Raw genomic sequence first — 25,603 nt, forward strand, 5'->3', positions numbered from 1 at the left:
GCTTACAGCAAGCATAGAACAATCCCAGCAAGGAATTCATTTTGAATTGCTGTTTCCTGGGGGAAGAGTTTGGAATTTCCTTTGTGTTGGTATGTTCAAGCTGTAAATCCAAGCACGGTTCTAATTTCCCAACGCCAGCTCGTTGCGTTGAATTATTTCCCTGCCTCTCAGTAGTGGGTTATGTCACAGGCGAGAGCACTGGGATATTTATTGACAGTGAAGATAGTTCTTGGAAGATATAGGCCCTGATGTAAAACTGTTCGCATTTAGAAGAATGAGCCCGTTGAAGCATACAGATTCTGACGGGATAGATGTGGAGTTGATGGGATCTATAAAACCAGGGGTCACAATCACAGAATAAGCGGTTGGTCGTTCAGGACAGAGGTGAGAAGAAATTTCTTCACCCGGGGGGGTGGGGGGAGCCTTTGGAGTTCTCTACCCCTGAGGCTGTGGAAGCTCAGCCACTGGGTTTATTCAAGACAGATCGATAAGTTTTTGGATGTGATGGGAATCAAGGAATATGGGATTAGCGCAGGGAAGTGGTACTGAGCTATAGTAAAGTACAACACGCGCGCACACACACACACTCTCTCGTGCACACACACAGACACATGCATACACACCCACACACTCTCTCACACATACACTCTCACACATTCACACATACACTTTTACACACTCATAGACATGCAAACACTCACACATATACACACGCTCTCATGCACACATGTTCACACACCTTCACACTTACTCTCAAACACACTCATCCTCACACTGACACATTCTCACACACACCACTCACACAGAAACACACACACCTACAAACACACACACACACACACACACACACACACACACACACACACACACACACACACACACACACACACACACACACACAAACTGTGGTCATCAGCCAGGACCCTATTGACTGGTAGAACGGACACAAAGGGATAAATGTCCTCCTGCTTCAATTATATTCTGCAGTAATGTGTGAAGGGGAATGGTGTTAGTCACCTGTCCTCATTGTCAGATACAGGAGGCTTCTCACCCAAAGCACCTTATGTTTACGGTCTATGGGGGTGGGAAGCGGTCAGACCCCCCCTCAACCCCTGAGCTCCTTTCCGGTAAAATCGTGACTTTCCTTTTGGGCTCCGGCCCAGGTGCAGGACCTCGACTCGATCATCGACAGTCCATTTCCCTCCACAGATGCTGCCTGACCCTCTGAGTTTTGTTCATGACTGCAGACTGCAGCATCTACAGTCTCCTGTCTCCAAAGATGGATGTCCATTAGTGCCACAGGCTAACAACAGTCTCCCTGTCTCAGCTTGGAAACTTGCTGTTGAGCCCCAGCGCTCTTCCGTCAGGAGAGTTCCAGATTCCCGCTGCTCTGTGTGTGAGGTGGAGCTGTCTGATATCAGGCATGGCTTAGTCTTTAAGGCTGTAACCCCTGGCCCTGTCTCCCTCCGCTGGAGCAACTGCTTGCTTTCTACAGTATTAATTCATCTAATCAGGTCAAACACACTTCATTTCCTTTCACCATCGTGTACACCTCGGGCTTAAATACAGCACATGAAATATGCAATAAAAGAATTGTATGATCTATAAAGCAGTCCATAAATTTAGAAGCAGAAAACTTGCAAGTGTTAGAAATAAAATAAAAGCATTCAGTGGTGGAGAATGAGAGAGAGAGAGAGAGAGTGAGAGAGAGAAAGTTGTTTCAGGTTTTCAATCTGAAATATCAACTCTGTTTCCCCCTCCCCAGATGCTGCCTGACCTGCTGAGCATTTCAAGCATTCTCTGCGTTAGAGTCATACAGCACGGAAACAGGTCCTTCTGCCCAATGGTACCCATCCAAACCAGTCCCATTTGCCTGTGTTTGGCCCACATCCTTCTGAACCTTTCCTATCCGTGTACCTGTCCAAATGTCCTTTAAGTATTGTTCTTGAACCTGCCTCAACTACTTCCTCTAGCAGTGCATTCCACACACCCACTACCCTCTGTGTAAAAAAAGTTGCCCCTCAAGTTCCTGTTAAATCTCTCCCCTCTCACCTTAAACCTGTGCCCTCTAGTTCTTGATTCCCCAACCCTGGGAAAATGACTGGGTGCATTCACCCTGTCTGTGCCCCACATGATTTTACACACCCCTATAAGGTCACCCCTCAGTCTCCTACGCTCCAAGGAATAAAATCCTAGCCTGTCCAACCTCTCCCTATAACTCAGGATTCCACAAGTGATCTCTGAATCGACCTTGCACTTGCTTTGTCTGCCTGCACTGCACTTCCCTGTTGCTGTAACACTACATTCTACACTCTCTTTCCTCTGTACTCCGATGTACTTACGTTTGGAATGATCTGTCTGGATGGCACGCAAACAAAAGATCTTCACTGTATCTCGGTACATTTGACAATAATAAACCAATTACCAATGTTTGAGTTCAGAGAAATGGAGCTGGCATTTAGCAGTCGATAGGTTGTATCTCTGCTGCTGTTCACGTGGATAAACGTGTGATATTTCAGCCTACGGAGGGGCGCATCACTCAGAAGGAAGGTCTGCGTGCCCACAGTCTGATTGATGGACACCCCACTTGGAATGTCCCTTGGCTTCAGCGATGTCCTCTTACAATGCAGAAAAATGAGCAGCTAGTTTGTGCACAGTAAACTCCCACAAACAGCAGTGCCGTAGTGAACAGCTAATCCATTTTGTGTTGTTGACTGGGAGATGATCATTGACCCCAGGACGAAAGGCAGATCTCTCCCGCTTGTCCTCCAGATACACTTCAAGTTGTTTTACAATGACAGTGGGATAAACGTGGTTGTTTTCTCTGGAATGGCAGAGACCTCACAGAGGTTTATAAAATCATGAGAGGCAGAGATAGAGAAGACAGCCAGTATCTTTTCCCAGAGTAGGAATGTCTAATACCAGAGGGTGTGCATTTAAGGTAAGTTCAAAGGAGATGTGCTGGGCAGGTTTTTTTACACAGAGAGTGGTGGGTTTCTGGAATGTGCTGCCAGGGGTGGTGGTGGAGGCAGATACAATGGAGGTGTTTAAGGGGCTCTTAGATAGGCACATGAATGTGCAGAGAATGGAGGGATGTGGACATTGTGTAGGCAGAAGGGACTAGTTTAGTTCAGCATTTCAGGGCCTGTTCCTGTGCTGTACAGTTCTATGTTCTGTGTTGTACAATGACAACGGCCACAGCGGCACAGCAGGTAGAGACGCTGCCTCACAGCTCCAGGGACCCTGGTTCAGTCCTGACCTCGGGTGCTGTCTGTGTGGAGTTTCCATGTGCATTCTGTGACTGTGTGGGTTTCCTCCTATTCCACGATCAATCTAACCCTTCCCTCCGACACAGCCCATAACCCTCTATTTTCCTGACATCTATATGCCTATCTAAGAGGCTTTTAGATGTCCCAATTCTATCAGCTTCTCCCACCACCCCCGGCAGTGCGTTCCAGGCACCCACCGCTCTGTGTGTGTGTGAAAAGCCTCCCTCTGACATCTCCTATAAACTTTCCTCCACCTTAAACGGATGTCCTCTGGCATTGGCCGTTGCTGCCCTGGGGAACAGGTGCTGGCTGTCCACTCTGTCTATGCCCCTCATTATCTGATAGATCTCCATCATCATCTCCAGTCCTCCCACTCTCAGTAAATGTAGACTGGGATTGTTCTGAGGGTTGGCATAGAATCAGTGGGCCAAATGGCCTTCTATTTACAAGAAGATAGAAACGAACCCCTTGGTCATACGAAGGGAAGCATCCCTGGCGAGAGGACACTTGGTCTGGACATCTCTGCGGAGTTGGCCGGGCTCTCTGTGGGGGGGGTCCCAGAACCAGCCTATCGCCCTGAGATAGAACCAGCACCCAGGGAGCCCGCACAGACCCGTGCTCCGTGACATTCCCTTTGGGCAGCCGTGCACGGAGACTGGGATGTGATGGGGACCCAAGAGGCAGGGCTCGACTGAGGGAGTCAGTGGGCGTGAGCTCCAGCCCCGTGACTGTGTCTTTGTCAATCTCACCGCTCGGTGGCAGAATAATCCACACTGGAACACACCCACACTGGGACACACCCCACACTGGTACACCCCACACTGGGACACACCCCACACTGGGACACACCCCACACTGGGACACCCCACGCTGGGAAACACCTCACACTGGGACACACCCCACACTGGTACACCCCACACTGGTACACCCCACACTGGGACACACCCCACACTGGGACACCCCACGCTGGGACACACCCCACACTGGGACACCCCACACTGAAACACCCCCCACACTGGAACACACCCCACAGTGGGACACACCTCACACTGGGACACACCTCACACTGGTACACACCCCACACTGGGACACCCCACACTGGGACACACCCCACACTGGGACACCCCACACTGATACACACCCCACACCCCACACTGATACACACCCCACACTGGAACACACCCCACACTGATACACACCCCACACTGGTACACACCCCACACTGGGACACCTCACACTGGGACACACCTCGCTGGGACACACCCCACACTGAGACACACCCCATACTGCGACACCCCAGACTGATACACACCCCACACTGGTACACCCCACACTGGGACACACCCCACACTGATACACACCCCACACTGGTACACCCCACACTGGTACACACCCCACACTGGGACACACCCCACACTGATACACACCCCACACTGATACACACCCCACACTGGGACACCCCACACTGGGACACACCCACACTGGGACACACACCACACTGGGACACACCCCACACTGATACACACCCCACACAGGTACACGCCCACACTGGGCCACAGCCCACACTGGTACACACCCCATACTGGTACACACCCCACACTGGGACACCTCACACTGGGACACACCCCACACTGGGACACCACAGACTGATACACACCCCACACTGGTACACCCCACACTGGGACACACCCCACACTGATACACACCCCACACTGGTACACCCCACACTGGTACACACCCCACACAGGTACACCCCACACTGGGACACACCCCACACTGGGACACACCCCACACTGATACACACCCCACACAGGTACACGCCCACACTGGGACACAGCCCACACTGGTACACCCCCCATACTGGTATACACCCCACACTGATACACACCCCACACTGATACACACCCCACACTGGGACACACCCCACACAGGTACACCCCACACTGGGACACACCCCACACTGACACACCCCCACACAGGCACACACACTACACTGATACACACCTACACTCGTACACACCCACACTGGTACACCTCACACTGATACACTCCCACACTGGTACACACCAAACTGATACACACCTACACTGGTACACACCCACACTGGTACACCCCCACACTTGTACACACCCACACTAATGCACACACCACACTGGTACGCACCCCACACTCTAAACAACCCGAAACCTATACAGACCCACACTGCAACACAGTCCCCACACTGATACACAATCCCCACACTGATACACACCCACACTGGTACACACCCCAACACTGACATACACCCACATTGATGCACACCCCAATTTGATACACACCCACACTGATAAACTCCCACACTGAAACACACACTGAACTGATGCACATCTCACACTGATACACACCTGCATTGATGCACACCATAAACTTATATACACCTCACACTGGCACACACCCCACACTGATACACACCCCACACTGATGCACCCCACACTGATACACACCCCACACTGATACACACCCCACACTGATACACCCCACACTGATACACACCCCACAATGATACACCCCACACTGATACACACCACACTGATACACACCCCACACTGATACACACCCCACACTGATACACCCCACACTGATACACCCCACACTGATACACACCCCACATTGATACACACCCCACAATGGTACACACACCCCACACTGATACACATACTGAACTGATGCACATTTCACACTGATACACACCTACATTGATACACACCTCAAACTTATACACACTCACACTGGCACACACCCCACACTGATACACATACTGAACTGATGCACATCTCACACTGATACACCCCACACTGATACACCCCACACTGATGCACCCTACACTGATACACACCCCACACTGATACACACCCAAAGTGATACACACCCCACAATGGTACACACACCCCACACTGACACACATACTGAACTGATGCACATCTCACACTGATGCACACCTCAAACTTATACACACTCACACTGGTACACACCCCACACTGATAAACACCCACACTGATAAACACCCACACTGATAAACACCCACACTGATACACCCCACACTGATACACACCCCACACTGGTACACACCCACACTGGGACACACCCCACACTGATAGACAGCCACACTGGTACACACCCCACACTGATAAACACCCACACTGATAAACACCCACACTGATACACCCCACACTGGGACACACCCCACACTGATACATACCCACAGCGTTCCTGCCTGTCCCTCTGTGTGTTGGGGAAAGTTCTGGTCGGCCTCCTGCCCCAGTGCAGCGCATGTGGTGAAGGTGCTCCCACAGCGGGCGGCTCTCACCCACTGTGGTTGGTTCCCTCACAAGTGAAGAAAGCACCTTGTTGGAAACAATGACAGCCCACTCCATTGGAACGTCTACCTGACTTGCCTCCTTTTCCCCGGAGGGGTTGTGTGTGTCCCTGGAGATTGAATTGACAGGAGGTAAAAGGGCACGGAGTGCGGTGACATTGGCAGGTGCTGTGATACGGTTCATGGGAGTTGCCAGAGCTGGGATCGGGGGACAATGTGTCTTGGGTCAGCGTCATTTCAACAATGCTGGAGGTTGAATATGAGGTGGAAGGTTTGGTGCGAGGGTCCCCATCCTGAAGGGCAGGAAATAGGACTGTGGTGGAGCTAATTCCCTGGTTGTGGAGATGGGGAGACTTGTCCTCATACAGTGTCTGCACCTGTAGTTCCAGCGGTGGCCATTAGATGGAAGTCAGGAGCCAGGGCCTCGCTCAGGGGTTCTGAGGCCAATTCAACGTGTCCAGCACGGAGCCCATAGCGCAGGTGCTGAACCTGGGGTCTTGCCCAGTTCAGTGTGGGATGGGGGAGGGTGGGAGGAAGGGGTTGTGACGGGTGGCGGGCCAGTGAGGAATCTGAAGGCATTTTCTCTTCCAGAGCTGTGATCTGAATGTTAAACAAATGACTACAGATTGCGTTACCTTGGACAGTGTGGAGAACAGCACTTTATAAACTCAGTCTGAACTAATTATGAGTATTTAATTCTTTCCTACCTGTGGATTAACATAATTCTTTCCCACTCCTGCTCTACTTCCTCCCTTGTGAAAAATGGAAAATGCTGGAACTGTTCAGCAGGTCAGGCTGCATCATGGAACATCGAACATTACAGCACAGTGCAGGCCCTTCGGCCCACAATGTTGTGCTGACATTTTATCCTGCTCTAAGGTCTATCTAACCCTTCCCTCCCACATAGCCCTCCATTTCTCTATCATTCATGTGTCTATCTAAGAGTCTCTTAAATGTCCGTAATGTATCTGACCCCACAACCTCTGCCGGCAGTGTGTTCCACACACCCACCACTCTCTGTGTAAAAAACTTACCCCTGACATCCCCCTTATACCTTCCTCCAATCACCTTAAAATTACGTCCCCTCGTGTTAGCCATTGTCGCCCTGGGAAAAAGTCTCTGACTGTCCACTCGATCTATGCCTCTTATCATCTTGTACACCTCTAGCAAGTCACCTCTCATCCTCCTCTCCAAAGAGAAAAGCCCGAGCTCACTCAACCTATCCTCATAAGACATGCTCTTCAGTCCAGGCAGCATCCTGGTAAATCTCCTCTGCACCCTCTCTAAAGCTTCCACATCCTTCCTATAATGAGGTGACCAGAACTGAACACAATACTCCAAGTGTCATCTGACCAGAGTTTTATAAAGCTGCAACATCACCTCGCGGCTCTTGAACTCAATACCCCGACTAATGAAGGCCGACACACCATACACCTTCGTAACGACCCTATCGACCTGCGCAGCAACCTTTAGGGATCTATGGACGTGGACCCCAAGATCCCTCTGTTCCTCCAGACTGCTAAGCTTGTATTAACCTTGTATTCTGCCTTCAAATTCGATGTCCCGAAGTGTATCACTTCACACTTTTCACACTTCAAACACCAAGTGTCACCACGTGCAGAGGTTCGACCTGCACCCGGTGTCGTGATGTCGGGCCTGGTCTCAATGCCGTGGAATGGTCCATCCAGCCGGAGCATCCTGAATGTGTCGTCCTGCCTGGAAACAGTTTCTGCAGTGGTTGAGGGGGCAACGGGGACAACAGTTGATAGAACTCTGGTCAGACCACACTTGGAGTGTTGTCTTCAGTTCTGGTCGCCTCATTATAGAAAGGATGAGGAAGCTGTGGGGGACGGGACAGGGTGTGACGGGGAAGGTGTGGGGGACGGGACAGGGTGTGACGGGGAAGGTGTGGGGGACGGGACAGGGTGTGACGGGGAAGGTGTGGGGGACGGGACAGGGTGTGACGGGGAAGGTGTGGGGGACGGGACAGGGTGTGACGGGGAAGGTGTGGGGGACGGGACAGGGTGTGACGGGGAAGCCGTGGGGGACGGGACAGGGTGTGACGGGGAAGGTGTGGGGGACGGGACAGGTGACGGGGAAGGTGTGGGGGACGGGACAGGGTGTGACGGGGAAGGTGTGGGGGACGGGACAGGTGACGGGGAAGGTGTTGAGGTTTGGGGTGGGGCTGGTGCTTTGGGTGAGGTAGGACAGTGAGACATCGGGTTACTGGAAGGCTGACCCGGGGCCGGCGATCCAGCTGTGGGGCCGAGACAGCAGATGTGCTTTAATACAGTGTGAGAGGTGGTGCTCAACTTCACTGGGACACACACACTCATGCACACACTCTCATGCATACACACACTTACACTCGTGCACACTTACACACTAGCACGTGCACACATACACATATATACATGCACACTGATGCACACACATGCACACACCCTCGCGCACGCACACTCATGCAACTTGTGCGCACATACTCATGCACACACTCGTGTACATACACATGCACACACCCATTCACTCGCACACACAGTACCTGTGCATATTCTGAATCACACACATTCGCGCACACACACACACGTGGGCACACACTACACGTGCATACACTGAATCTCTCTCTCTCTCTCTCTCACACACACACACACACACACACTCACACACACACACGTGTGCTACCTGCAGGTGTGTACAAGCACTTGAGGATCACCCACACACACACCCATGTTCAGATGGAGTGTCCAAGTGATGGTTACTAGGCCCCGGTGGCTCCAGGGATTTCCCTCACCCCGGTGACCCCCCCCACAACACCCCTGTGATCCCCGCTCCAACTCCTGTGATGTCACGTCTCCTGTAATCTCTCTACCCACCTGGTCCTTACCCCAGACGCTCATGGTCCTCCCCCACCCCCACCCCCCCCATAGAGTCACACAGCAGGGAAACAGGCCCTTTGGCCCAATTCATCAATGCCGACCAAGATGCCCCATCCAAGCGAGTCCCATTTGCCCGCGTTTGGCCCATAACCTTCTAAACCTTTCTGATCCGTGTACCTGTCCAAGTGCCTTTTGAAATTCCCATATGATACCATTCCCCATAACGAGCTGCCGGGGAAGTGGCTGACCGTGATACAATAACAACTTCTAAAAGAAAATGTTGGGTGAAAAGGTTACCCCTTGGGTTCCTATTAAATCTCTCCCCTCTCACCTTAAACCTGTGCCCTCTGGTTCTTGATTCCCCAACCCTGGGGAACAGACTCTCTGTAACCCTCCCACTTCTCTCTCCAGCACCGCCACCCCACCCCAGCGCGCCTCTCTGATCTTCACAAGGGGTAGGTTTTAAGGAGCATCTTTCCCCTTTCAGGAGGCGAGGTTTGGGGGGTGGGGGTTTCCATCGCTCGGGGTCCCGGTAGCTGAAGTCTCCAGTGGTGGAGGGATTAAGTTCAGGGGTGAGCTAGAGGTCAGAATTGGACGGGTGCAGAAATCTGGGAGGGTGGTAGGACTGTAGGAAGTTACTGAGGTCAGTGGAAGCAAGAATACTGTGTGTCTGTGTGTGGAGGGATTTGAAAACAGGGTCGAGGGCTTTGAAACACACTCCTTGCAGACTCTGCTCTGTGGCTGATCTTCCTCATTGGAGATGGAAAGCTGCCCAGTGCGAACGGTGAGCATCGGTTCTTTCTATCTGCACTGTGGGCAGCTTTAGAGTACGTGTTTGTGTGTGTGTGTCTGTGTGTGTGTGTATGTGCTGCGTGTGTGTGCATCTACATGTTTGGATCTATGTGTATGTGTGTGTGCTTGTGTGTATGTGTGTCGGTATCCATGTACATCTGTGTGATGGTGTTATGTGTGTCCATCTATATGTATGTGCCTCTTTATACATCTGTGTGAGTTTGTATGTGTGTCTCTCTCTATGTGCTTCTGGGTGTATATGTGTGTATGTGTGCGTGGACACTTGTACATACATGTGCAGGCAAGTGTCTGCCCACCTGTGTGTGTGCATGTATGTGTGTGTGTGTCTGTGTCTGTGTGTACGTGCATGGCTGTGCTTGCATGTGTGTAGAACAGCAGTGTCTTATCCCAAATGCAGAGTGTCCCTCGGAGAGCTGTGTGTGAGCACGTGCCTCATGGATTTACTGATTATGACATGAAATTATTCACCACTGACTGTTGCCCAGTTGACGGGTTAAGTAAATGATGGACGTTATTGTTTGAAACCGCTTGGGTCATGAATTCCATCAACATTAGGTGTGCAACGGTTCAGTGACCAGGTTTCAGGAAGGATTGGACCGGTGTAATTGAAGGCTTTCGCTTCTGGATCCAAATTCTTTGTTGATTTTCAAAGGTTGGAACCTTAATCTTTCAATAATTAAGCTGCACTCTTTATCTCCCCATATTACGAATACATCCCAGCTTTTCCAAGATTGCTGAGGTGATGAAAGACCAGACTGCGGCTTTGATGCTGTCGACCTGTCGCCTCGTTAGAGCAGAGTGTGAATAATTAACGGTACGCAGCTTCACCTGTGGGTGATTGCATCCGCAGTCCGAGAGCCGACTTGTGTTGTCAGTGCCTTTCCTGAGATTAATGCAAGTACTTGTGCTTTGGGCTGCATGCAAGTGTGGCATAATGTCTGGGCTCAGGTACCTGTGCTGATGGAGTGTCAGGGGAGACACCTCTCAGGGAGGTATTGAGCTCAAGCCCCTTCTGCCCGAAGGGTCCCACATAGAGGACAGAAACACTACAGAACTATCCAAACTTCTCTTAAATGTTACAACTGAACCCGCATCCATCACTTCCGCTGGCAGCTCGTTCCACACTCGCACCACCGTCTGAGTGAAGAAGTTCCCCCTCAGATTCCCCTTAAATATCTCACCTTTCACCCTAAACCTATATCCTCTAGGTCTAGTCTCACCCAACCTGAGGGGAAAAAGCCTGCATGCATTCACCCTATCTATACCCCTCAAAATGTTGTATACCTCTAAAAGATCTCCCCTCATTCTCCCGCGCTCCAGGGAATAAAGTCCTAACCTATTCAACCTATCCCTGTAACTCAGGTCCTCAAGTTCCAGCAACATCCTTGTAAATTTTCTCTGCACTTTTTCAAGCTTATTGATATCTTTCCTGTAGGTGGGTGACAGAACTGCACACAATACTCCAAATTCAGCCTCACCAATGTCTTGTAACTTCAATATAACATCCCAAGTTCTGTACTGAATGCCCTGATTTATGAAGGCCAATGTGCCTGTTAAGTGTGTCCAGGGCGGATTCCTGTCACAGTATGTTGACAGGCCGACTAGAGGGAATGCCATATTAGATCTAGTTTTAGGTAATGAACCGGGTCAGGAGACAGATCTCTCGGTGGGTGAGCATTTGAGGGACAGTGACCACTGCTCCATAACCTTTAGCATTGTCATGGACAGGGATAGGAGCAAAGAGGACGGGACGATACTTAATTGGGGAAAGGCGAATTATGAGGCTATAAGGCGAGAACTTGAGAGTGTAAATTGGGGTGACATTTTTGAAGGGAAATGTACTATGGAGATGTGGTCAGTGTTCAGGGATCTATTGCAGGATGTTAGGGATAAATTTGTCCCGGTGAGGCAGAGAAGGAACGGCAGGGTGAAGGAACCGTGGGTGACGAGAGAGGTGGAACAACTAGTTAGGAAGAAGGCAGCATACATAAGGTGTAAGCAGCAAGGATCAGATAGGGCCCGTGAGGAATATAGAGTAGCAAGGAAGGAACTTAAGAAGGGGCTGAGGAGAGCGAGAAGGGGACATGAAAAGGCTCTGGCGAGTAGGGTTAAGGAGAATCCCAAGGCTTTTTTTTTGGATGTGAAGAGCAGAAGGATGGCTAGAGTAAAGGTGAGTCCGATTAAAGACAAAGGTGGGAGGATGTGCCTGGAAGCTGTGGAAGTGGGTGAGGTTCTCAATGAATACTTCTCTTCAGTATTCACCAAGGAGAGGGGTCTTGATGATACTGAGGACAGTGCAGGTGAGGGTAATGTTCTAGAGCATGTAGATATCAAGAGAGAGGATGTGTTGGAGCTGTTAGAAAATATTAGGACAGATAAGTCCCCAGGGCCTGACAGAATATTCCCCAGGCTGCTTCGTGAGGCGAGGGAGGAGATTGCTGAACCATTGGCTAGGATCTTTGAGTCCTCGTTGTTCATGGGAATGGTACCGGAGGAATGGAGGGTGGCAAATGTTGTCTCCTTATTCAAAAAAGGTAGTAGGGATAGTCCAGGGAATTACAGACCAGTGAGCCTTACATCTGTGGTGGGTAAGCTGTTGGAAAGGATTCTAAGAGATAGGATCTATGAGCATTTAGAGAAACATGGACTAATTAGGGACAGCCAACATGACTTTGTGAAGGGAAGATCTTGCCTCACAAGCCTGATAGGGTTCCTTGAGGAGGTGTCCAGGCAGATTGACGAGGGTAGTGCAGTGGATGTGGTCTACATGGATTTTAGTAAGGCGTTTGACAAGGTTCCACATGGTAGGTTTCTTCAGAAGGCCAGAGGCCAAGGGATCCAGGGGGGCTTCAGAATTGTGGATTCAGAATTGGCTTGCCTGTAGAAAGCAGAGGGTTGTGGTGGAGGGAGTGCATTTGGATTGGAGGGCTGTGACTAATGGTGTCCCACAGGGATCGGTTCTGGGACCTCTAGTGATATTAATGACTTAGATGAGGGGGTGGAAGGCTGGGTTAGCAAGTTTGCAGATGACACAAAGATCAGTGGTGGTGTGGATAGTGTGGAGGGCTGTCAAAGCTTACAGAGGGATATTGATAGGATGCAGAGCCGGGCTGAGAAGTGGCAGATGGAGTTCAATCCAGAGAAGTGTGAGGTGGTACACTTTGGAAGGACAAACTCCAAGGCAGAGTACAAAGTTAATGGCAGGATTCTGGGCAGTGTGGAGAAGCAGAGGGATCTGGGGGTTCATATCCACAGATCACTGAAAGTTGCCTCACAGGTAGATAGGGTAGTTAAGAAAGCTTATGGGATGTTAGCTTTCATAAATCGTGAGATTGAGTTTAAGAGCTGTGAAGTAATGATGCAACTTTACAAAACTCTGGTTAGGCCACACTTAGAGCACTGTGTCCAGTTCTGGTCACCTCATTATAGGAAGGATGTGGAGGTGTTGGAAAGGGTGCAGAGGAGATTTACCAGGATGCTGCCTGGATTAGAGAGTATGGATTATGAGGAGAGACTAAAGGAGCTAGGGCTGTTCTCATTGAAGAGAAGGAGGATGAGGGGAGACATGATAGAGGTGTACAAAATATTGAGGAATAAATAGAGTGGACAGCCAGCGCCTCTTTCCCAGGGCACCAATGCTCAAAACAAGAGGACATGGCTTTAAGGTAATGGGGGGGGGGAGTTCAAGGGGGACATCAGAGGGAGATTTTTCACCCAGAGAGTGGTTGGTGCATGGAATGCGCTGCCTGCGGTGGTGGTGGAGGCTGATACATTGGTCAAGTTCAAGAGATTGTTAGATAAGCACATGGAGGAATTTATAATAGAGGGATATGTGGGAGGAAGGGGTTAGATAGTCTTAGGTGTGGTTAGAAGGTCGGCACAACATGGTGGGCCAAAGGGTCTGTATTGTGCTGTATTCTTTCTATGGTGCCAAAAGCTCTCTTTACGACCCTATCTACCTGTGACGCCACTTTCAAGGAACTATGGATCTGTGTTCCCAGGTCCCTTTGTTCTACAACACACCTCAGAGCCCTAACATTCACTGTGTAAGTCTTACCCTGGTTTGTCCTCCCAAAGTGCAACACCTCACACTTGCCTGCATTAAATTCCATTAGCTGCAAGCTTTGATAGCCATTCTTGCTGTCCACTAAACCCCCAATCTTGGTGCCATCCACAAATTTGCTGATCCAATTTACCACATTATCACCTAAATCATTAATATAGATGATAAACAACAACGGACCCAGCACCGATCCCTGCGGCACACCACTAGTCACAGGCCTCCAGTCAGAGAGAGAACCATCTACTACCGCTAAGCCAATGTTGAATCCAATTGACTACTTCATCCTGAATGCGAAGTGACTTAACCTTCTGGAGCAGCCTCCATGCGGGACTTTGTCAAAGGCCTTGCTAAAGTCCATGTGGACAACATCCGCTGCCTTCCCTTCATCGACCCGAAACGTTGACCGCCTGCTTTTCTCCACGGATGCTGCCTGGCCTGCTGAGTTCCTCCAGCATCGTCGTGTTTTTTCATCTGGATTCCAGCATCTTCAGTCCTTTGTTTCTCTGAAGTGGGAACTGGATCCAGAATTTCCTGATGCCGTGCCTTTGATTCCATTCACTCAGCCAGTTTCTTCCCCATTGTTGTCAGACTTCTGAACCAATCACCTCTCTCACATCCCCTTCCACATCCTCGGATTCTTAACTCTACCTCTTCCGTTATTGTCACTTCAGAATTTCTTTTTGCACTACTTCAGTTTGCACCACTGTATTAACTTGGTTTATTATTGTCACATGTACTGAGGTACAGTGAAAAGCTTTGTTTGCATGCCATCCAGGCAGATCAATTCATCACAGTGCATTGAGGTAGTACAAGGGAAAACAGTAACAGAATGCAGAATAAAGTGTTACAGTTACAGAGAAAGTGCAGTGCAGGCAGGCGATAAGGAGTAAGGTAACGAGGTAGATTGTGAGGTCAGGAGTCCATCTTATCGTAGCAGGGGACCAGTCAATAGGCTTATAACAGCAGGATAGAAGCTGTACTTGAGCCTGGTGGTACGTGCTTTCAGGCTTTTATATCTTCTGCCCGATAGGGTGGTGTCTTTGATTATGTTGGCTACTTTACTGAGGCAGCGAGAAGTGTAGACGGTGTCCATAGAGGGAAGGCTGGTTCCCGTGATGCGCTGGGCTGTGTCCACAACTCTCTGCAGTTTCTTCCGATTACAGGCAGAGCAGTTGCCGTACCAAACCGTGATGCATCTGGATAGGATGCTTTCTGTAGTGCATCAATAAAAATTAGTGAGGGTCAAAGGGGACATGCCGAATTTCTTTACCCTCCTGAGGAAGTAGAGGCGCTGGTGAGCTTTCTTGGCCGTGGCGTCTACGTGGTTGGACCAGGACAGGCTGTTGGTGATGTTCACTCTGGGGAACGAAACTCTCCACCAATCTTTGCAGCATTTTGCTGTTTAGTACGTGGTACTGTCTTTATTCCTGTATTTATTATTACCACATACACTGTTTACTCTGTGAGCTTCACGCGAGCGAGGAATTGCATTGCACCCTGGTGTATAAACTAATCTGAATCCGAGAGGGTTGGAGCTTTCAGATGTCAGTCCCACCCACTGTCAGTGACGTTTGTCTCTTCAGCATCACTGGGCTCGGGAGATTCTACTTGCCTCAGTGGAATGCATCTAATTAATAACGTTAAGACTAATGAAAGGTGTCACAAAATGTCATCAACTTGAAACATCAACTCTGTTTCTCCCTATACAGATGCTGCTCGACCATAGTTATAGAACAATATAGCACGGATACAGGCCCTTCGACCCAACCAGTCCATGCCGACCACGGTGCCCACTCAGCTAGTCCAAATTCCCTGCGTTCGGCCCATATCCCTCCAAGCTCCGTCCCTCCATGTACCGATCCAAGTGCTTCTTAAATGACACTGTTGTACCTGCCTCACCCACTTCCTCTGGCGGCTCGTTCCATGTACCCACCACCTTCTGTTGGAAAAGTTGCCCCTCAGGTCCCTTTTAAATCTTTCCCCTCTCACCCTAAACCTATGCCCCCTAGTTTTGGACTCCCCTACCCTGGGGAAAAGACTGTTACCGTCCACCTTATCTATGCCTCTCATAATTTGAAACACTTCTACAAGGTCGCCCCTCATTCTCCGACGTTCCAAGGAATAAAGACCCAGCCTGGCTGACCTCTCCTCGTAAATCTTCTCTGCCTGCTGAGTAATGCCACCATTCTCTGCTTTATGCCAGATTTCCAGTGATCACAGTAACTTGCTTGTGGAACTTCTGTAAAACATTTCTTTTCCAAGTTAATATTGATCAAATAACATTAAACCCACACTTTTATTCACATAATAAGTCGAGCACTGAACAAATTGTACCCATCTATGGCTGCCAGGTCCTGACATCCCATTGAACTATTCATTAAATGCTTCAGGGGTATAAGAGTGTTAAGAAAATATCTTCCCAATAAAGTTATCTGAATCTCTTCTGATTTCACTCACCAGTTTCATTCTGCCTCTGCGATTTACCTGTTGGTTTTCTTTTGTGGAATTCGCACCATCTCTCCAGGGCAGCTGTTATTAACCTAATGGACTTTGAGATCCTTAACATCTTCGTTTGAGTTAATCACTTCATTCATTAACAGTTGCAATTCCACTGTGAAAAGATTTACTCTCCATCTCAGGAAATAAAAATGTTGAACTGGGATTAAAAAAGCTTTGATTTAAGAAACTCTATTTTCCAGTAATTATTACTGCTGAATAATTAAGGCTGTGAATCGGGTAACAGCTTTATTTTAAACTGCAAGTATAGAACTTGTGAAGTGGCAAGTGCTGCAAAATCCTCAGCGGGTCAGACACCCTGTACACTGAGAGAAACAGAGAATGTTTCAGGTCAATGACATTTCATCAGAACTTGGTCATCTATCTGAAACAATAACCCAGTTTCTATCTCCACAGACGCTGACTGACTTGCTGAGTGTTTCCAGCATTTTTTATTTTTTGCCTCAGGTTTCCAGCACCTCCAGTAATTTTCTTCTGAAATATGAAGTCAGCTGGAAATTGAATGGTTTGCGTCTGCACTGATGTCGTCTTTGACATTTGGAGGCTGATTTTACTTTGATTTTATCCTCACTGACTTCAATTCACAGAGGGGTTCTCAAACAGTTGCTACTTGAAAGATCAAGCAAGATAAAAATAGAGTCTAGAAATGACGTGCTGCAGTATAAGTGCGTTGAGAATCTCAATTGCGTTCTAGTTCAGGAAACCCTTCTGCTGAGATAGAAGGTATGAAAGGCATTAGACAATCTGTTGGAGGAACATCGGGGGGGGGGGGGGGGGGCGGAGGTGAAGGAATCACCGATGTTTCTGGTTAAAACCCTGCATCAGTGTCTCAACCTGTAATGATAATTCCTCCCCGCACCCCCCCCCCCCCACCACCACCACCACAGACGCTGCTTGACCCGCTGACTTCCTCTAGCAGATTGTTTGTTGATCCAGATTCCAGCATCTGCTGTCTCGTGTGTCTCCTTAGGAAAAGCATTGTTTGAGATGTTAGCAAGGCCAGCATTTGTGGCAGGCATGGTAGTGTAACGTTTAGCATAACGCTATTACAGCACCAGCGACCCGGGTTCAATTCCCGCTGCTGTCTGTAAGGAGATTGTACGTTCTCCCTGTGTCTGCATGGGTTTCCTCCGGGTGCTCCGGTTTCCTCCCACATTCCAAAGACGTACGGGTTAGGAAGTTGTGGGCATGCTATGTTGGCACCGGAAGAGTGGCGACACTTGCGGGCTGCCCCCAGCGCACTCTCAGTAACGCAGAAAGACGCATTTCACTGTGTGTTTTAATGCACATGTGACTAATAGATAAATATCTCATATCTCAAATATGTCATTTATTGCCCGTCCATAATTGCCTCGAGATAGTTGTGGTTAACTCTTTCTAGAACCACTGCAGACCTTCTGGTGAAGGTGTTCCCACAGTGAGGAGAGGAGTTCCAGGAGTTCAGAATCAGATTTACTATCACAGACTTATATGACGTGAGATTTGTTGTTTTGCGGCAGCAGTACAGTGCAAGACATAAAACTACCATGTTACAAAAATAAATAGTGCAAACAAAAAAGAATAATGAGGCAGTGTTCATGGGTTCATGGACCGTTCAGAAATCTGATGGTGGAGGGGAAGAAGCTGTTCCTGAATCATTGAGTGTGGGTCTTCAGGCTCCTGTACCTCCTCCCCGATGGGAGTAACGAGAAGAAGGCATGTCCTGGGTGGTGAGGGTCCTTAGTGATGGATGCCGCCTTCTTGAGGCACCGCCTCTTGAAGATGTCCTCGATGGTGGGGAGGGTTGTGCCCGTGATGGAGCTGGCTGAGTCTACAACCCTCTGCAGCCTCTTGCGATCCTGTGCATTGGAGCCTCTGTACCAGGCGGTGATGCAACCATACAGTATACATGTATAGAAATTTGTAATTTGAATGGAAATTTGGATCCAGCAACAGTGAAGGAACAGCAATATATTTCAGGATCAGATTGGGGTGCGACTTGGAGGGGAACCTGTATAGTGGTAGTGATTGTGGGTTTGAGGGGTGCTGTTGGGGTAGTCTGGGTGAGTAACTGCGGTGTGTTTTGTACCGTAGCCACTGTGTGCCGGTGGTGGAGGGAGTGAACATTTACAGTGGGGGATGGATGCCAAACAGGCAGCCGGCTTTGTACTAGAGGGTATCGAGCCAGTGTCCCTGCTCCCTCTAACACAGGGTAAACATCACAATACCTGCCTCTACCACTTCCTCTGGCAGCTCGTTCTGTATCCCCACCAGCCTCTGCGTGAAGTTGCCCCTCAGGTCCTATTTACATCTTCCCCCTCTCACCTTAAACCTGTGCCCCCTAGTTTCTGATTCCCTTTCCCTGGGGAAAAGGCTCTGTGCATTCACCCTATCTGTTCCCCTCTGATATTTTCTGATATTTTACACCTCTATAAGGTCACCCTCAGTCTCCTACGCTCCAAGGAGTAAAGTCCTAGCCTGCCCAACCTCTCCCTATAACTCCATCCCTGGTAAAATTTTTGTAAAGTCTCTTTGCACTCCTTCCAGCTTAAATTATGTCTTTCCTACAACAGGGTGACCAGAACTACACAACACTCCAGGTGTGGCCTCACCAACGTCCTGTGCAACTGTAACATGATGTCCCTACTCCTATAGTCAGTGCCCTGACTGATGAAGGCCAGCGTGCTAAACACCTTGTCCACCAACCTGTCCACCTGTGCCACCACTTTCAGGGAACCATGTACGTGGACTCCTCGGTCCTTCTGTTCTACTAAGATCCGTGTTGAGTATTGGACTGGTACATCAGACAGTTGTAGGAACTACTGGCAATGCACCAAACCCTTTTATAGAACATAGAACACTACAGCACAGTACAGGCTCTATGGCCCACGATGTTGTGCCAACATCTTATCCTGCTCTAAGATCTATCTAACTCTTCCCTCCCACATAGCCCTCCACTTCTCTATCACTCACGTGTCTATCTAAGAGTCTCTTAAGTGTCCCTAATGTATCTGCCCCTACAACCTCTGCCGGCAGTGCGTTCCATGCACCCACCACTCTCTGTGTAAAAAACTTACCCCTGATATCCCCCTTATACCTTCCTCCAATCACCTTAAAATTATGCCCCCTTGTGTTTGCCATTTTTGCCCTGGGAAAAAGTCTCTGACTGTCCACTCGATCTATGCCTCTTATCATCTTGTACACCTCTATCAAGTCACCTCTCATCCTTCTTCTCTCCAAAGAGAAAAAGCCCTAGCTCACTCAACCTATCCTCATAAGACATGCTCTCCAATCCAGGCAGCATCCTGGTAAATCTCCTCTGCACCCTCTCTAAAACTTCCACATCCTTCCTATAATGAGGTGACCAGAACTGAACACAATACTCCAAGTGTGGTCTGACCAGAGTTCTATAGAGCTGCAACATCATCTCACGGCTCTTGAACTCAATCCCCTGACTAATGAAGGCCAACAACCCATATGCCTTCTTACAACCCTATCGACCTGCACTGCAACCTTGAGGAATCTTGAGCTTCAGTCCATCTCTAAGTCACCTTGTACAGGAGCGATAAAAGTGTTAATAAATTACAGTAATTCAACAGTCTCAGATCTGCCTTCAGCTTACTTTGATCAGTTGGGCAGGGGCAGTTTCTCTTGAATGAGGTGCACGGTGTCATTCACCATAAAGGTACACCTACTGCTCTTCAGGGGTAGCTCTGCACTTTCCAGTTAGTTCCACATTTATTCCAGATTCTGCAGGTGTTTGTCCTCAAGGCTCTGGTAACCAGGATATCCTCCAAGTATCTGTCGACCCTGGGAACACCCTGCAGCAACACCTCGGTTTCTCTGAAGGATGGCAGGTGTGCGCTGTGCTCTGGGTTGTCTGTTGCATGCGAACAAGCCCTTGGACGTGTTGACAGACAGGACTTCTTACGCTGATCCCCACACACTGTCTGTCGATGCGTGTGACTCACATCCAACAGTGAACTCTTGGCCTCCAGAGAAAAATGCAAATAAGTCTTAAAGGAATGTGATACTCTTCCAGGGATGACACTGGATTAACAGTTGGTTTGTAATCTCCTCAAAACCTGATGTATTTTAGAACATACAACAGTACAGCACAGGAACCGCCAGCAATCTGCTGGAGGAACTCAGCGGGTCAAGCAGCATCTGTGGGAGGAAAGGAACTGTCGACATTTCGGGTCGAGACCCTGCATTAGGACTGAGTGGAGAGGAGAGATGGTCGGGATACAGAAGAGGGGGGAAGGGGTGAGACAGGAGCCCGAGGTGATTGGTGGGCTGAAGAGGGGTGAAAGATGACGGACAGGCCCATGGTGGCTTCACCCATCATGTCCCAGGTGACTTCCCGCTCCACCTGCCCTCAGGTATGTGCTGATAGTTATCATGGTGGGCTGAAGGGTCTGTTTCTGTGCTGTACGACACTCCTGCCCTCAGGTATGTGCTGATAGTTATCATGGTGGGCTGAAGGGTCTGTTTCTGTGCTGTACGACACTCCTGCCCTCAGGTATGTGCTGATAGTTATCATGGTGGGCTGAAGGGTCTGTTTCTGTGCTGTACGACACTCCTGCCCTCAGGTATGTGCTGATAGTTATCATGGTGGGCTGAAGGGTCTGTTTCTGTGCTGTACGACACTCCTGCCCTCAGGTATGTGCTGATAGTTATCATGGTGGGCTGAAGGGTCTGTTTCTGTGCTGTACGACACTGAGGAAGATGGGAATGTCAGAAATCTTCATCTTCCTTTGATGTTTTACTGTCATTTTGTCTGCTCAGCTTACTCTTGTCAGCACTGGTGCTGTGACCTTTTCAACCAGATGTGTGACATGTTTCTTGCCTGAACCAACATTCAGTCAGAATTTGTTTCCCTCCAGAGCAGAAACAACATTTATTTACCCCTTTAAGGTGTACTTGGTTTGCTTCATAGAGTCAACAGCACGGAAACAGGCCCTTCGGCCCAACTGCTCCATGCCGACCAGGATTCCCATCTAAGCTAGTCCCATTTGCCTGCGTTTGGCCCATATCCCTCTAAACCTTTCCAACCCATGTACCTGTCCGTGTACCTTGTAAATGTTGTTAACGTCCCTGCCTCAACCACTTCCTCTGGCAGCTCATTCCATGTATGGACCACCCTCTGGGTGAAAAGGTTGCCCCTCAGGTTCGTTTTAACTCCCTCCCCTCTCACCTTAAACCTGTGTCCTGAAGTTCTTGATTCCCCAACCCTAGGAAAAAGACTGGGTGCATTCATCCTATCTATGCCCCTCATGATCTTATACACCTCCGTAACATCACCCCTCAGTCTCCTCCACTCCAATGAAAATGTCCCAACCTGCTCAACTTCTCTTCATAACTTAGTTTCTTGAGTCCCGGTAACACGCTCTGCCCTCTTTCCAGCTTAATGGCATCCTTCCTATAGCAGGACGACCAAATCTGAACACAATACTCCAAGTGAGGCCTCACCAACATCTTGTACAACTGCGACATAACCTCCCAAGTTCTGTACTCAAGTGCCCTGACTGATGAAGGCACCGTGCCGAACACCTCTTCGCCACCCTGTCTACCTGCGACACCACTTTCAGGGAACCATGTACTCCTAGATCCCTCTGTTCGACAACACTCCACAGGGCCCTACCGTTCACTGTGAAAGTCCTGACCTCATTTGTCTTCCCAAAGTGCGACACCTCACACTTATCCACATTAAACTCCATCTGCCACTCCTCGGCCCACTTACCCAGCTGATCAGGATCCCTCTGTAAATGCTGATAACCACCTTCACTGTCAACAACACCACCTATTGTAGTGTCACCTGTAAACTTGCTAACTTTGCCTTGTACAGTACATTGTGTCGCTTGTCCACTGTGCATGCTGTTACATGAAACATCCTGTCTCATAGGGTCATACAGCCCAGAAACAGGCCCTTCAATTAGCAAAGCTTGCTGTACTTGCTGGAACAGGCAAGGTAGTGTAGCGGTTAGCATAACGCTATTACAGCGCCAGCGACCCGGGTTCAATTCCGGCTGCTGTCTGTAAAGAGTTTGTACGTTCTCCCCGTGTCTGCGTGAGTTTCCTCCGGGTGCTCCGGTTTCTTCCCACTTTCCAAAGACGTACGGGTTAGGAAGTTGTGGGCATGCTATGTTGGTGCCGGAAGCGTGGCGACACTTGTGGGCTGCCCCCAGAACACTCTACGCAAAAAGATGTATTTCACTGTGTTTCAATGTACATGTGACTAATAAAGAAATCTTATCTTAACTCGGAAATAAAACCAGAAAGTACTGCACCCACCTAACAAGTCTGTCAGCTGCTGCACAGACGGGAGGTGGAAGCTTGCCAGTCACTGAGGGTTAATTTTATTGAGGAGTAGTGCTCTGGAATTTCCTGTTCTTAGCTTGAAGGAAATGTTATTAATGCAAATTAACTTTCCATGAAAAACAAACATACCGTCATTGAGTGTTAACACTGTGTGTGCTAAGATAGAGGCAGGAAGCTTGTTTCCACTGGTTAGGTGAGACTAGAACTAAGATTTCTTTATTAGTCACATGTACATCGAAACACACAGTGAAATGCATCTTTTTGCGTAGAGTGTTCTGGGGGCAGCCCGCAAGTGTCGCCACGCTTCCGGCGCCAACATAGCATGCCCACAACTTCCTAACCCGTACGCCTTTGGAACGTGGGAGGAAACCGGAGCACCTGGAGGAAACCCACGCAGACACGGGGAGAACGTACAAACTCCTTACAGACAGCGGCAGGAATTGAACCCGGGTCGCTGGTGCTGTAATAGCGTTACGCTAACCGCTACACTACCGTGCCTGCCCCACTAGGGACATAGCCTCAAGATTCAGGGAAATAGATTTAGGACCAAGATGAGGAGGAACTGCTTTTCCCAGAGAGTAGTGAATCTATGGAATTCTCTGCCCAGGGAAGCAGTAGAGGCTACCTCATTAAATGTATTTAAGACACAGTTAGATAGATTTTTGCATAGTTGGGGAATTAAGGGTTATGGGGAAAAGGCAGGTAGGTGGATCTGAGTCTACGGCCAGATCAGCCATGATCTTATTCAATGGCGGAGCAGGCTCGACGGGCCAGATGGCCTTCTCCTATTTCTTATGTTTGTGTGTGCTCTTTGCAATGTTTAATTTGTTGGAGGAGAGATGTTACAAAAACAAAACTAGAATAATGTCAAAGCTGTTCGTCGTGGACGAGTTGGGCTGAAGGGCTTGTTTCCATGCTGTATGACTCTATGTTCACCTTAAACTGATTCCAAGGTTTAATGAAATGACCAACACACACAAAATGTTGGAGGATCTCAGCGAGTCAGGCAGCATCCATGGAGGGAAATAAACAGTCGACGTTTTGGGTCGAGACCCTTCATCTGGACTGGAAAGGAAGAGGGCAGAAGCCAGAATAAGAAGATGGGGGGGGGGGGGGGGAGGAGGAGTACACACAGGCAGTGGAGAGGTGAATTCGGGTGAGGGGGGGTAGGTAGGAGGGAGGGGGGATGAAAGGGAGTGACGTGAGAAGCTGGGAGGTGTTGGGTGGAAGAGGCAAAGGGCTGAAGAAGAAGGAATCCGGTAGGAGGGGGCAGTGGACTGTGGAATAACGGGAAGGAGGTGGGGAATAGATGGGCAGGTTGTGAGGGTGGTTGAGGGGAAAGAGAGGGATGAGGGGTCCACCAGAATGAGGGAAGACAAAGAGGGAGGGGAAGAGGGGAGGAATTACCGGACGGGTTGGAGACTCCCAAGGCAGAATATGAGGTGTTGCTCCTCCAACCTGTGCCTGGCCTCAACGTGGCAGTGGAGGAGGCCGTGGACAGACATGTCAGTGTGGGAGTGGGATGTGGGATTGAAGTGGGCGGCCACCGAGAGGCCCTGGCTGTTGCGGCGGACGGTGCGAAGGTTATCGACAAAGCGGTCACCCAGTCTGCGTCGGGTCTCACCGATGTAGAGGAGGCAGCACCGGGAGCACCAGATGCAATAAATGACCACCTCAGTGCTTCACCCAGAAGGAAATGATACCTAGGACACGGGCATTGTTGGTAAGGCTGGTAGTTATTGCAAAGACCTAACTGCCCTTGAGAAGGTGGGAGTGGTCCCTGGTCCTTCTGGTGGTGCTTAGACAGTGTTCCAGGAGTCAGACCGAGCTGCAATGAAAGACGATATATTTCCAAACTGGATGGTGTGTGACTTGGATGGGAACCTACGGGTAGTGTTGCTCCCCTGCACCTGCAGCCTTTGTTGGTGGCAGGGATTGTGGGCTTGGATGGTATTGTCAGAGTAACCAGAGCAAACGACTGCAGCACATTGTGTTGACACACTACAGACACAGTCTCTCCAGGTGGTCGCTCTTCAGTCAGTGTTCTCACTGGGTTTTGAAAGTGCACCCTATGAGTTCAGGCCACCAACTACCACTGGTGATCCAATCAGTCAGCGGCTCTGTGAGCGCCATAAACCTTGCTGTGAGTTTTGCACAGAGTAACAGCAGTCAGTACTTTGCAAGAACTATTCTCTGCCTGCCCTTCACAGTTCTTGGGCAATATTGGATTAACGTGATTTGTCTGCGCTTGTGCATTTTGCCAGCGGCTGAGAGTTGATTTTATTCAGGAGTAGTGCTCTGGATTCTCCTGTTCTTAGCCTGAAGCAAATGTTATAAATGCAAATTAACTTGCCATGCAAAACAAACACACCGTCATCGATTGTTAACACTGTGTGTGCTCTTTGCAATG

The 25,603-nt window shown here is 49.4% G+C and overlaps 1 protein-coding gene across 9 annotated transcripts in view; it reads left to right on the forward strand.

The window, feature by feature from the left end:
• The window catches only part of frmd4a (FERM domain containing 4A), a 562,285-nt gene that overhangs the window by 161,891 nt on the left and 374,791 nt on the right, over positions 1-25,603 (forward strand). The gene's annotated exons all lie outside the window — the stretch shown is intronic.

The sequence above is a fragment of the Pristis pectinata genome, chromosome 19, assembly GCF_009764475.1.
Source record: "Pristis pectinata isolate sPriPec2 chromosome 19, sPriPec2.1.pri, whole genome shotgun sequence".
In the NCBI taxonomy this organism is placed as follows: Eukaryota; Metazoa; Chordata; class Chondrichthyes; order Rhinopristiformes; family Pristidae; genus Pristis; species Pristis pectinata.